Source organism: Leucoraja erinacea, chromosome 35 (assembly GCF_028641065.1).
Source record: "Leucoraja erinacea ecotype New England chromosome 35, Leri_hhj_1, whole genome shotgun sequence".
In the NCBI taxonomy this organism is placed as follows: Eukaryota; Metazoa; Chordata; class Chondrichthyes; order Rajiformes; family Rajidae; genus Leucoraja; species Leucoraja erinaceus.
In genome coordinates this window covers 12265769-12279599 of record NC_073411.1, presented here as the reverse complement: position 1 = coordinate 12279599, position 13831 = coordinate 12265769, and the positions used below count along the sequence as shown (strand labels likewise).

The window sequence follows — 13831 nt, the reverse complement described above, 5'->3', positions numbered from 1 at the left end:
TCATTTTGTGTCACAATGGACATTGAGGTTAAGTTTCATCAAGGGATCAATTACCAATTTTACCCGAAAACTGGAAGATGTCCACATCTATACCTCAGATAGACACACAATGCTGGAGTAACTCAGTGGGTCAGACAGCATCTCTGGAGAGAGACATCCAGAGATGTTGCCTGTCCCACTGAGTCATCCCAGCTTCTTGTGTCTATCTGAGGTTTAAACCAGCATCTGCAGTTCCTTCCTACTCAGGATTAGAATGGTTCTATACCTTCACAGGTTCAGCAGCTCACATGCTAACACATTGCTAATAGCAAACAGTGCTAATAGCAAACGGTGAGTATGTGTGTGTGTGTGTGAGTGAGTGTGAGTGTGTGTGAGAGTGAGTGTGTGTGAGAGTGAGTGTGTGTGAGTGTGAGTGTGTGTGAGAGTGAGTGTGTGTGAGAGTGAGTGTGAGTGAGTGTGAGTGTGTGTGTGAGAGTGAGTGAGTGTGAGAGTGTGTGTGAGAGTGAGTGAGTGAGTGAGTGAGTGAGAGTGAGTGAGTGAGTGCGTGAGAGTGAGTGAGAGTGAGTGTGTGTGTGTGTGAGAGTGTGAGTGTGAGTGTGTGTGAGAGTGAGTGTGTGTGAGAGTGAGTGTGTGTGAGTGTGAGAGTGAGTGTGTGTGAGAGTGAGTGTGTGTGTGTGTGAGTGTGTCATAGTTATAGAGTGATACAGTGTGGAAACAGGCCCTTCGGCCCAACATGCCCACACTGGCCAACACATCCCAGCTACACTAGTCACACCTTCCTGCACCATATCCCTCTAAACTTGTCCTATCCATGTACCCGTTATTAATATTAATGTGTGGGGATCGCTGCTAGGTGCGGGCTCGATGGGCCGAAGGGCCTGTTTCCGTGCTGTATCTCCAAATTAAACTAAAGGAGAAGGAGGAAAATAAAAAAAACACGATGACTCTTCAGAGAGAGATCGAGTGGGAATGGAAAGCTTATCTACAGACCCAACACGGACACAAGTTACAAGATGGCCTCCCACCATGCTGCAAAATTCCATGCACTGCTAGGACTTGCATTGCCATGTAGCACCCTGCAAAGTGGAAAATGTTGGAACGCTTGAAGATTTCCCAGTTCATAAACCCCTTTCTTCAATGAAACATTCACAAAGTGGAATCAAAATGGATCCACCATCATCCCTCAAGCATTTTATTGGGACCCACATTGAAAGCTCACATAAGCACCGTCTCTGTACGTAAATATATTATGAATATTAGTGAATTATTTGAAGCCAAGAGCACAATAGAAAGATTTACCTGACAACAATTGTGTTTTGTGTCAGCCTTTGTCCTCGGGTGATAGATATAATTTTTTTTTTCAAGGCGACAGAGAGAGATAATTTATCTAATGCAAAATAGGCCTTGGGAAATGAAGGACAGGAAATGAAATGAAGCATTAGCATTTTAACTGATCTGATTTCTGAGCCATCAGATTTTGGTTTATGAGAGACCCTTCACGAAAATCTAGCACATCTTACAACATCTATAGGTACACTAAACTGCACTTACTGAATGTAAATACAGTGATGGGCGACATCTCACCTGGGATGAGGCCCAACTTATATCTGCTGATGCTGATGCCACCTGAGCTAGTGGTGATTTCATCGTAAATTCACCAAGATCACAACAGAGGATGCAGTGGCTGATTCATATAACCATATAACAATTACAGCACGGAAACAGGCCATCTCGGCCCTTCTAGTCCGTGCCGAACACTTACTCTCACCTAGTCCCATCTACCTGCACTCAGACCATAACCCTCCATTCCGTTCCCGCCCATATACCTACCCAATTTATTTTTAAATGATACCAATCGAACCTGCCTCCACCACTTCCACTGGAAGCTCATTCCACACCGATACCACTCTCCGAGTAAAGAAGTTCCCCCTCATGTTACCCCTAAACTTCTGTCCCTTAATTCTCAAGTCATGTCCTCTTGTTTGAATCTTCCCTACTCTCAATGGGAAAAGCTTATCCACGTCAACTCTGTCTATCCCTCTCATCATTTTAAAGACCTCTATCAAGTCCCCCCTTAACCTTCTGCGCTCCAAAGAATAAAGACCTAACTTGTTCAACCTTTCTCAGTAACTTAGTTGCTGAACTCACTTGGAGATATTTACATCAATGCTTTGCTTTTTTACTTTAGTTTAGAGCTGATAGCATGGAAACAGTCCCTTCGGCCCACCGAGTCCATGCTGACCATCGACCACCTGCTTATACCAGTTCTATCCCACTTCACCTTCCACTCCCTACACACTAGAGACACTTCACCTACAACCCCCGCACGTCTTTGGGATGTGGGAGGAAGCGGAACACTCAGAGGAAACCTACGAGGTCACCGGGAGAACAGGCAAACTCCACAAAGACAGCACCCGAGAAGGTGGTGGATTGAACCCGGGTCTCTGGCGCTGTGAGGCAGCAGCTCATTTGAGCCTGGTGGCCACACTGCACAAAGCCACCGAGGTTGATTTCAATTGAGATTAATCGATTTTAGCTGCATAACTCTCCGCTCATCGAGGTTTTTCTGTAGAGAGCGCCCTGCTTTTATTTGGAAAACGATCCCTTACTCCCTGGCGCCCCTTCTTTAGTCGGCTATTTTCCGAGTTAATTCACCTTTGATGTTTCGCAAAGGGTTGTGGCTCCAATTCACTGGATTGATGCAGATCAGTCTGTCGATATTCGGGCATTTTAATGAATCAAATGCTGCTGGAACAAGGATTCTCATGCTCAGCCTAGAATTATTGAATTCTTCCATCATCTTTGAGCTGCAAGAACGTTGGGTTGCTAATTTTTGGCTTCAGCTGCAACAACAAGGCAGCTGTGACTTTGCTGATCAATGGTACAAAGAATTCATGAACGTAATTTATATTTTACTTTTCATTTATCGTTTGGAAATGTGCCAATGCATTTCACGGGAACACTATCAAACGCTGGTGGGAAATGAAGTATTCAGTCAGATAAACAACATTAAACATCCAATTGTAGGAAGGAACTGCAGATGCTGGTTTAAACCAGAGATAGACACAAAAAAGCTGCAGTAACTCAGCGGGTATATTTAATATAAAAAAGAACATGAGATTTCACACAGCATGCTGAAGGTAAAATAGAAACATAGTAAATAGGTGCAGGAGGAGGCCATTCGGCCCTTCGAGCCTGCACCGTTCGCCATTCAATATGATCATGGCTGATCATCCAACTCAGTATCCCATCCCTGCCTTCTCTCCATACCCCCTGATCCCTTTAGCCACAAGGGCCACATCTAACTCCCTCTTAAATATAGCCAATGAACTGTGTGGCCTCAACTACCTTCTGTGGCAGAGAATTCCACAGATTCACCACTCTCTGTGTGAAAAATGTTTTTCCTCATCTCGCTCCTAAAAGACTTCCCCCTTATCCTTAAACTGTGTGACCCCTTGTTCTGGACTTCCCCAACATCGGGAACAATCTTCCTGCATCTAGCCTGTCCAACCCCTTAAGAAGGTAGACACAAAGTGCTGGAGTAACTCAGCATGTCAGGCAGCATCTCTGATAAAAAGGGAGTGTGAGGTTACAGGACAGGACAGGACACTTCTTCAGACCTGATCCAAAACGTCACCCATCCTTTTTCTCCAGAGATGCTGCCTGACATGCTGAGTTACTCCAGCACTTTGTGTCTACCTTCAGCATATAACAGCACCTGCAGTTCCTTTCCAAGCATATTGTTCAGGACAAGGGGTCACAGTTTAAGGATAAGAGGGAAGTCTTTTAGGACCGAGATGAGAAAAACATTTTTCACACAGAGAGTGGTGAATCTCTGGAATTCTCTGCCACAGAAGGTAGTTGAGGCCACAGTTCAATGGCTATATTTAAGAAGGAGCTAGATGTGGCCCTTGTGGCTCAAGGGATCAGGGGGTATGGAGAGAAGGCAGGTACAGGATACTGATTTGGATGATCAGCCATGATCATATTGAATGGCGGTGCAGGCTCGAAGGGCCGAATGGCCTACTCCTGCGCCTACGTTCTATGTTTCTATGATTCTGTTACATTCTGTTTGTAGTTTGTTTGTTTGTCTTTTTGCACAAAGTCCTCGAGAATTACCACTTTTCATTTCACTGCACATCTCGTATATAGCGTACGTGACAAATAAACTTGACTTGACCGGGCAGCATCCCTTCTTCAGTCTGATCCTTCATTCAATTGATTCAGACCCTTCATCCATTCAGTATTCGTACCTCCTCCTCCCCCCCCCCCCCCCTGATCACCTTGTCGAAACTTGCCACACCGATTTCCCCCTTTACTCCTCCTCACCCGCCCCCCCCCCCCCCCCCCCCCACACACCCACATAGTTCCACTCCTTCCTCCACTTCACAATTTGCAACTCTCCAAATCCTTTTGTCTCGCACCTTTTTGTGTAAATTCAATTCAACTTTATTGTCATTGCACAAATACGAGTTTAGGTACAGCGAAATGCAGTTTAGCGTCTGGTCATCTTCATAATGCAAGAGAGTAGAAGTAAAAATACAAATACAAAATAAACATACAATAAAAATAAAAAATACTGGTTAACAATGTGTGTGGATTGTGGATGAATTAAAACTGGTACATAGGCAAATAACTGTATACAAATGGGAGAGTCTAAAGACAGCTAGCGACGAGACTGAGTTCAGCAGCGTAATGGTGTTGTTGAAAAACCTGTTCCTCAGCCTGCTTGTGCGAGACCTGAGGCTCCTGTACCACCTCCCTGATGGGACGAGGGCAAACAGTCCATGGTTAGGATGAGAGGGGTCCTTGATGATTTTCCTGACCTTTGTCCAACCATCGGTTTATTAAATCCCCCCATTCACCTGTGTTCACCTATTGTCCTGTCGTCTAGTTACCAACCAGTGTGAAGAAGGGTCCCAACACTAAATGCCACTTATCCGTGTTCTCCAGAGATCGCTGAGTTACTCCAGCACTTTGTGTCACGACTGTCCTGAAATGAACACAAATCCACATTGGTTTCTTTGTGATATGAGGCTGTTCTAAAAAGCCTAAGAACTGGTTATGAAGTGCAGGCTGCAGTAAGGTGGAAAGCACAGCAAGGTACCACCAACTGCAAAGAGATACTAGCCAGGAAATCTGTTTTCCAGTGATGTAGCCAGAGAGATAAAATAACACCCCAGGACATGTAATTCTGTGTTAAAAGAATTCATTCGAGGCAGGGTGTGCTCTCAGCCGGCTTCTGGAGTAAGAAATAACAACATCCCCCTCAAGCCCAGAGTTGTCATTGGCCGTTTATTTGCAGCCTTTGAAGAGAGTGCTGACGGACAAGGTTGAACATTGCCGGCAGCTCGGTGCCACAGTTATCTGTGTGCAGCACACTTCACAACACAAAGGTAATCACCAACACAAAGGCATGATTGCCAAGAACACCACTTGGCACTGCACGGAATTCTTGCCATTCTGCTTTTAATTCTACAGCTGAACCTTCGAGTAAATTCTATTTCTGTTTTTTAACTCACAAATGAGAGTGAGAGAGGGTGGGGGAGAGAGTGGGGGAGAGAGGGGTAGAGAGAGTGGGGGAGAGAGTGTGTGTGTGGGGGAGAGAGGGGTGGAGAGGGGGAGAGGGGGGAGAGGGGGGAGGGGGAGAGGGGGAGGGAGCGGGGGAGAGGGGGAGAGGGGGAGAGGGGGAGAGGGGGGGAGGGGGAGAGGGGGGGGGAGGGGGAGAGGGGGAGAGAGAGGGAGAGGGGGAGAGGAGGGGAGAGAGAGGAGAGGGGGGAGAGGGAGAGAGGGGAGAGAGGGGTGGAGGGAGAGGGAGGGGGGGGGGGAGGGGGGGAGGGGGGGGGAGAGGGGGGGGGGGGGGGGGGGGAGAGGGGGGGGGAGGGGGGGGGGGAGGGGGGGGGGGGAGAGGGGGGGGGAGGGGGGGGGGGGAGAGGGGGGGGGAGAGGGGGGGGGAGAGGGGGGGGGAGAGAGCGGGGGGGGGGAGAGAGAGGGGGAGAGAGGGGGGGGGGAGGGGGGGGGACGAGGGGAGGGGGAGAGAGAGGGGGGGGGGGAGAGGGGGGGGGGAGAGGGGGGGGGAGAGGGGGGGGGGGGGGGGGGGGGGGAGGGGGGGGGGAGGGGGAGAGGGGGGGGGGAGGGAGGGGGGGGGAGGGGGGGGGAGGGGGGGGGGAGGGGGGGGGGGAGAGGGGGGGGGAGAGGGGGGGGGGGGAGAGGGGGGGGGGGGGGGGGGGGGGAGAGGGGGGGGGGAGAGGGGGGGGGAGAGGGTGTGAGGGAGGGAGGGGAGAGAGGGGGGGGGGAGGGGGGGGGTGAGGGGGGGATGAGGGGGGGGGAGAGGGGGGGGGGAGAGGTGGGGGGAGAGAGAGTGGGGGGGAGAGAGTGGGGGGGAGAGAGTGGGGGGGAGAGAGTGGGGGGGAGAGGGGGGGAGAGAGAGGGGGGGAGAGAGTGGGGGGAGTGGAGAGAGTGGGGGAGAGAGAGAGGGAGCGAGAGAGGGAGCGAGAGAGGGAGCGAGAGAGGGTGCTGCATCATAATCAAGGGTGCCGGCAGAAAAGCATGTTTGCAGCTGAGTGGAACAAGCTTTATAACCAAGACGACTTCATTTAACATGCCATTTAATATTGCAGGTTTATGCTTGAAAATGCACTATCTGCGGTTCCCAGATTTTAATTACCGAAAGCCAATGGTTCATCTTACATTTCCTAAGAGTCTACGGCATGTCAACAGGTAATCAGGCCTGTGGGATGTGTAGCAGACAAAAATCCTTGGCTCCAACAGGCTCATTATCTTCATTAGTTCTAACCTCCTTGGTTGCATTTTCCCAGGAAAGACACCCCTGCTGCAAGACTGCAGCAGGTTTAAATGAGGTTAAAATGCCTCTCTCTAATGCCTTCAGATGATCCCCCCCCTGAGTTAATAACAGTGGCAAATGTCAGCATAGATACCACCACTAACTACATGTGGGGTGGGGGGTGTTAAATAAACCAACGTAATTAACTCCTGAAATTGTAAAGGTGCTCACTGTAACTAATTGCACCTCAGCCTGAAAGTCGTGCATTCACAGAAGCTTCCTTAAGGGTTTGTGTTGGCCTTCGCCCCCTTGGGAAGGAATTACAGCACCAATTATGTTCAAGGGGGAACTGGAAGATGCTGGAAAATCGAAGGTAGACAGAAATCTCTGGAGAAACTCAGCAGGTGCGGCAGCATCTATGGAGTGAAGGAAATAGGCAACGTTTCGGGCCGAAACCCGGAAGGGTTTCGGCCCGAAACGTTGCCTATTTCCTTCGCTCCATAGATGCTGCCGCACCCGCTGAGTTACTCCAGCACTTTTGTCTACCTACAGCACTAATTTGCCATAGAGGGAGTGCAGAGATGGTTCACCAGATTGATTCCTGGGATGTCAGGACTGTCTTATGAGGAAAGACTGGATAGACTTGGTTTTATACTCTCTAGAATTTAGAAGATTGAGAGGGGATCTTATAGAAACTTACAAAATTCTTAAGGGGTTGGACAGGCTAGATGCAGGAAGATTGTTCCCGATGTTAGGGAAGTCCAGGACAAGGGGTCACAGCTTAAGGATAAGGGGGAAATCCTTTAAAACCGAGATGAGAAGAACTTTTTTCACGCAGAGAGTGGTGAATCTCTGGAACTCTCGGCCACAGAGGGTAGTTGAGGCCAGTTCATTGGCTATATTTAAGAGGGAGTTAGATGTGGCCCTTGTGGCTAAGGGGATCAGGGGGTATGGAGAGAAGGCAGGTACGGGATACTGAGTTGGATGATCAGCCATGATCATATTGAATGGCGGTGCAGGCTCGAAGGGCCGAATGGCCTACTCCTGCACCTAATTTCTATGTTTCTATGTAATTACTTGAAGGCAATAAGTATGGCACCCATCGAAGTGGAGCCAATGTCCACAGCCCTCCGTCAACATGCTGGAGTAACTCAGCGGGACAGGCAGCAACTCTGGAGAGAAAGGAATGGGCGAGGCTTCAGTGGAGATTGGGCAAACTCCACACAGTAAGCAGCCAGAGGTCAAGGTTGAGCCGGGGTCTCTGGTGCAGTGAGGCAGTGGCTCCAACACCTAATACCCAATTGTGCTTTGAAACCCTAACCCCCTGTCCCACTTAGGAGACATAAACAGCAACCTCTGGTGACCTTGCCTCCCACCCAAGGTTTCCATGAGGTCACCGGAGGTTTTGGTCACTCTCCCTAATGGTGGAAAGTGGTCTCCGCGTGGTCGAGACTTCATCCAGGTTGCTGCTATTTTTTCATCATGATTAAAACCGGCCTCGACTAAAAATAGGTTGCCGATAAAAAAATCCATAATTCTTCTCCACTTCTCCAGCCCGTGTTGCGTGGAGCTGGGCCGTACATCGCCCGGCGCGGCCTGAAATGGCCGTGGGATTTACCATCGCCCGCCTGGGGCTTTGACATCAGGAGAGAAATGGCGCAGGGGAGAGAAAAGACTTTGCCTTCCATCACAGCGAGGAGGAGATTCACTGTGATGGATGTTTTTGTTAATGAAATTGTTTGTATGTCTGTAGGAATTGTCTTTGTTTGTATGGCTGTGGAAACGGAGTTTCATTTGAGCCTCACTGAGGTCTAAATGACATGTAATAAATATTGTATTATATATTTCTTTAGTTGCAGGCACAGTCGAAGCCAGTTTTCTTCATAGTCGAGGAAGGTTTTCAACGCATGCGTGGGAGGTGGTAGGAGGTTGCAGGTCCAACAGGAGGCGTGGGTTCGAATCCCACTTCTGACACCATGTAAAGACTTGTCAAACACACGATGTCTTCATTACTAGTTTATTTCAAACATTGTTATAATACACACACTGTGCCCTAGCTGTCCGTGATCTATCACTGGAGCTAGAGAGTGAGATAGAGGTGGGGGGGTTACAATTATACTGAAGATAAAGGGGAGTGGTTAGTAGTGGTGAGGTCGCTATGTTAAAGGAGCATGCACTGATCTACAACATCGACCTTGGTTTTTTTTTGGGTGGCGGGCAGGGTCACCAGAGGTTGCCGTTTGGGTCTCCTAAGTGGGACAGGGAGCTTAAACCTGCAGCCACGATCGCACGTTTTGCAAATATCACGCAAATTAATATTTCCATCTCGCTTTGTGTTATACACAATGCACACTTGCTTCCTCTGTGGTCTCCAGCTAATTTGACACAAGGTAAAATGTCACACCGCTGCACGAGATACATGAATAATCCCTATCTGTGTTTCTTCTTATCGTTTTGCTGCACATGCCACCCAGAGAAACTGCTGACATTTGAGGGGATTTACTGACAGACTCCAAGCTAATCAACAAGGCACAGCAGCGCCTTTACTTCCCGAGGAGGCTCAAGAAAGCCCACCTGTCCCCCCGGATCCTGACCAACTTTTACCGCTGTACCATAGAGAGTATCCTGACCACCTGCTTCACGGTATGGTACAGCAGCTGCACTGCTGCGGACAGGAAGGCACTACAACAGGTGGTGAAAACCGCGCAGCACATCATCGGTGCCCCGCTCCCTGCCATGGATGCCCTCCACCGAAAACGGTGTCCGAGACGGGCTGGGAAGATCATCAAAGACCCCTCACACCCCAACCATGGACTGTTTGCCCTCCTCCCATCAGGTAGGTGGTACAGGAGCCTCAGGTCACGTACTAGTAGGATGAGGAACAGCTTCTATAACAACACAATCACACTGCTGAACTTGGAGTCCCGACGATAGATTTCTCTGGTCCCTCCGTCCCCATTGTTTAATTATTCTGTATTTTTTGATTATTCTGTATCTTCCCTCTTTCTATTTTTTAATTTTTTTATTTTTAATTTCTTCATACACAACTACTACGGACTGACGCAAAACTGCATCTCGTTGTACTCATACTTGTATTTGTGCGATGACATTAAAGTTGAATTGAATTGAATTGAACATGGCTGTTCTGGTTCCTAAAGAACTCGCAGAAAATCCTCAGTCTCCCACAAGGGGGAAAACCATCGCAGCGATTTAACAATCCTGGCACTTCATCTGATCTTTGACCCAAGTGACATCCATAAAATACAAAGAGTAATATTTACAATTCAAGCAATGGGACTTCCTGCAAATATTGGAGGTTTAACTAGAGGGTTTATCGCCAAGGATGAGGATCCTGACATGCCCGTAACAAGAGGGAAAACAAATCTCAGACCATCTGGTCCATCATCAGCAGTGTAGGGAGGGATTAATATTTCCGATCAATGCCTTCATCTAAACCCTCTCAAATTTTCATTGATCGGCAACAACCCTTTATTTATATTGAAGTTTTAATGCAGTCATTTATCCCATCAGCTGCATCTCAGGAACATTAACACACAAGGCAATTCACAACCATGTCATAAATATTGGAGTTGAACAAAGCAGGAAGAACCTATGACATAAGGGAGACATGCATTTGTATAGCAGCCGTCTCATCCTCGGTGCACCTCCAAATGAATAAAGAAACGACGTGCTTTTTGAGGATTGGTTACTCCGAGTGATAGCATAGTAGTGAGTTTAGGTTTCTCAGTGGGATTAGACTCATGGTTCCAGTAATGCAACCAGCAAACCCTCTACATGCAAATGTGTTCAATTGTATCTTTACATGGAGAAAGCATTAGAGTTGCTGCTCCACAGCACCAAAGACCCAGGCTCCATCCTGGATATAAGATTGCTAAGGGTTTGGACACGCTAGAGGCAGGAAACATGTCCCCAATGTTGGGGGAGTTCAGAACCAGTGGCCACACACACAGTTTAAGAATAAGGGGTAAGCCATTTAGAACGGAGACGAGGAAACACTTTTTCACACGCAGAGAGCTGCGAGTCTGTGGAATTCTCTGCCTCAGAGGGCGGTGGAGGCAGGTTCTCTGGATGCTTTCAATCCGGGCTATGGCTCAATTGTTGAACTCCCAATGTGATGGCAGAGATAGATAAATAGATACTTGAATAGTGCGGGTGTCAGAGGTTATGAGGAGGAGGCAGGAGGATGGGGTTAGGGAGGAGAGACAGATCAGCCATGACTGAATGACGGAGCAGACTTGATGGGCCGAATGGCCTAATTCTACTCCTATCACTTATGACTACATGCTTCCATGTTTATACACTTAGAGGAAAGCTGGATGAGTGGATGATGAAGAAAGGGAGATAGGATTGGTGATTGGCAAAGAATAGTGAGTAGTGGACAGTGGACACTAACAAATGACTGTTCTACAATATTCTGTGTAGGGCATGGAAATGGCAGGACCTTGTTCGTTTGTGATTTTTCTACATGTCAAGGCTCAGCGCTCCTTGAATTTATTGATATCAGGCGGGCCGATAATCAGATAAGTAATTCAAAGCCATTGGACCCAATAATCACATGGATAATCAATTTAATGCGGTTTGCGGTGTAACACATGCATCAAGAGAAGGAATTGTCTGTGTTAATACTCACAGGGTAATCAACCGAATCATGTGCTCCACGGACAATTCTCACACAATAACTAGCACAAGAGCAACTGAATCAATACCCATTTTGACCAGCTCACTGAAACACGAATTGAATTGGTCAGTAAGCAATGGAATTGTACACTTCAACCTAGATAGAAATATATCAACATTCCCCACAGAACATAGAAATAGAAACATAGACAATAGGTGCAGGAGTAGAGGCCATTCAGCCCTTCGAGCCAGCACCACCATTCAATATGATCATGGCTGATCATCCAACTCAGTATCCCATCCCTGCCTTCTCTCCATACCCCCTGATCCATTTAGCCACAAGGGCCACATCTAACTCCCTCTTAAATATAGCCAATGAACTGTGGCCTCAACTACCTTCTGTGGCAGAGAATTCCAGAGATTCACCACTCTCTGTGTGAAAAATGTTTTTCTCATCTCGGTCCTAAAAGACTTCCCTCTTATCCTTAAACTGTGTGACCCTAGTTCAGGACTTCCCCAACATCGGGAACAATCTTCCTGCATCTAGCCTGTCCATAATCTTCCTGCATTGAACGTGGAACAGTACAGCTAAAGAACCAGCCCTTCGGCCCAACATGTTTGTGGTGAATATGATGCCAAGACTAAGTCTTATCTACCTGATGCGATGACAAGTCTTCCCTAAGTTCTGGTCCGCTCTGTTTCCATTCCATTCAATCTGCTCTGTCACCATCCCTGTCGCCATCAGACAGACCCAAAGAGGCTCAGTAACAGATCCTAGTTACAGGGAGACACCGACACTCTGTACTGAGCTGAGGCCCCGGTCTAATGAGCTGCAGCTGGGCCCAATTAGTGGTTATTGTATCAACTCAACTACACCTGGTCAGCCCCAGTCATTAACACAGGAGGTCCAGCGAGAGGGGGAATGAGAGAGAGGGAAAAAAAAGAAGAGAAAAAAAAGAAAGAAAAAGAAATAAAAGAAAAATAAATAAAAGAGAAGGGAGAGAGAGGGGGGAGAGGGGGAGAGAGAGAGAGAGAGGGAGGGAGAGTGGAATGTTGAGTTGGGGGCTATGCGTGAGTGGTGAAATATTTATCGAATATAAAAACCAAAAATTAATAATATTTAAAAAAATAAGCAAATTGATTCCACAGTGAACACAGAGAGAGAGGAGAGAGAGAGAGAGAGGGGGGGAGAGAGTGAGAGAGAGGGGAGAGAGAGAGAGAGAGAGAGAGAGAGAGAGAAAAAACTAGAGGAAAAAGAAAGGAGAGAGAGAGGGAGGGGGAGAGAGAGAGAGAGAGAGAAGGAGAGAGGGAGAGAGGGAAGAGGAGAGAGGGAGAGAGAGAAAGAGAAGGAGAGAGGGAGAGAAGGAAGGATGGGGGAGAGTGGAGAGGGGACAGGGGGAGAAGAAGACCCCTTATTAATTGTGCTTCCTCAGTGAAGATGAAGGCTACTCCCCTGTGCAGAGCAGGACCGGGAGGAAGAGAAGTCAATAACCCCGACACGACCATCCAACAAGATGATGCGTCCCTTGCCTCGGCTTCCCAACAGGAGAAGGCAGGAGAATGGGGTTAGGAGGGAGAGATAGATCAGCCTTGATTGAATGGCGGAGTAGACTTGATGGGCCGAATGGCCAAATTCTACTCCTATCCCTTATGATCTACCTGATCCTCTGAATTCTCCTGAGTACAAAATAGAAATAAGTAGAGAAAAATATTGTTCACAACGTTCCTGCCTTGCAAATGATTGAATGCAGGAGAAATAATTCTGGTTGAATGGTGCACCACAATGATTACAAAGGACATTGGACACATGGCCTGTCGAAACTTCAGATATTTTGATTTGAGTGTGAGACACTTATTGGATTCGTGGCACATTTGAGAAGCAACAGATTTCCTTTGATATCCGTTGCTGCTCTTCAAGTGGCTTCGGTAAAGGTTGTAAGTTGTCGCTAATGTGTAGGTTAATGTTAGTGTGCAGGATCGCTGGTCCAGCACACACTTGGTGGGCCGAAGGGCCTGTTTCCTTGCTGTATCTCGAAACTAAGCTACACAAAATCTCTAAACTAAACTAAATCCCCTGGGGAGACAGAGTAACTCAGCTGGAGTAACTCAGCGGGACAGGCAGCATCTCTGGAGAGAAGGAATGGGTGACGTTTCGGGTCGAGACACTTCTTCAGACTCCCCCCGGGAGGCATGAATTGAAATCCCTTCCTGGCACCTTAGGAACCTTAAATTTAAACAAATAAAACTGCACTGAAAAGCAAACATCAGCAACCAACTGTGGAGTAATCTGATTATTGTCGAAACCCATCTGGTTTCTTTATGGAGATGAATCTGCTTTCCTGATCTGGCCTGGCCTGCAATTGACTCCAGACTAGAGCAATGTGATCAAGTCAGCACAGCTCAGCAAGT

The 13831-nt window shown here is 47.8% G+C and overlaps 1 long non-coding RNA gene across 2 annotated transcripts; it reads left to right on the top strand.

The window, feature by feature from the left end:
- Positions 1 to 5227: 5227 nt before the first annotated feature.
- LOC129713341 (uncharacterized) lies at positions 5228 to 12356 on the top strand. Of its 2 annotated transcripts, none has more exons than XR_008726210.1 (3): positions 5228 to 5396; positions 6621 to 6720; positions 8339 to 12356. It is a non-coding gene; the product is annotated as an uncharacterized LOC129713341 (long non-coding RNA). The 2 variants fall into 2 exon arrangements; XR_008726209.1 differs by having other exon boundaries at positions 5229 to 5493.
- Positions 12357 to 13831: the final 1475 nt, after the last annotated feature.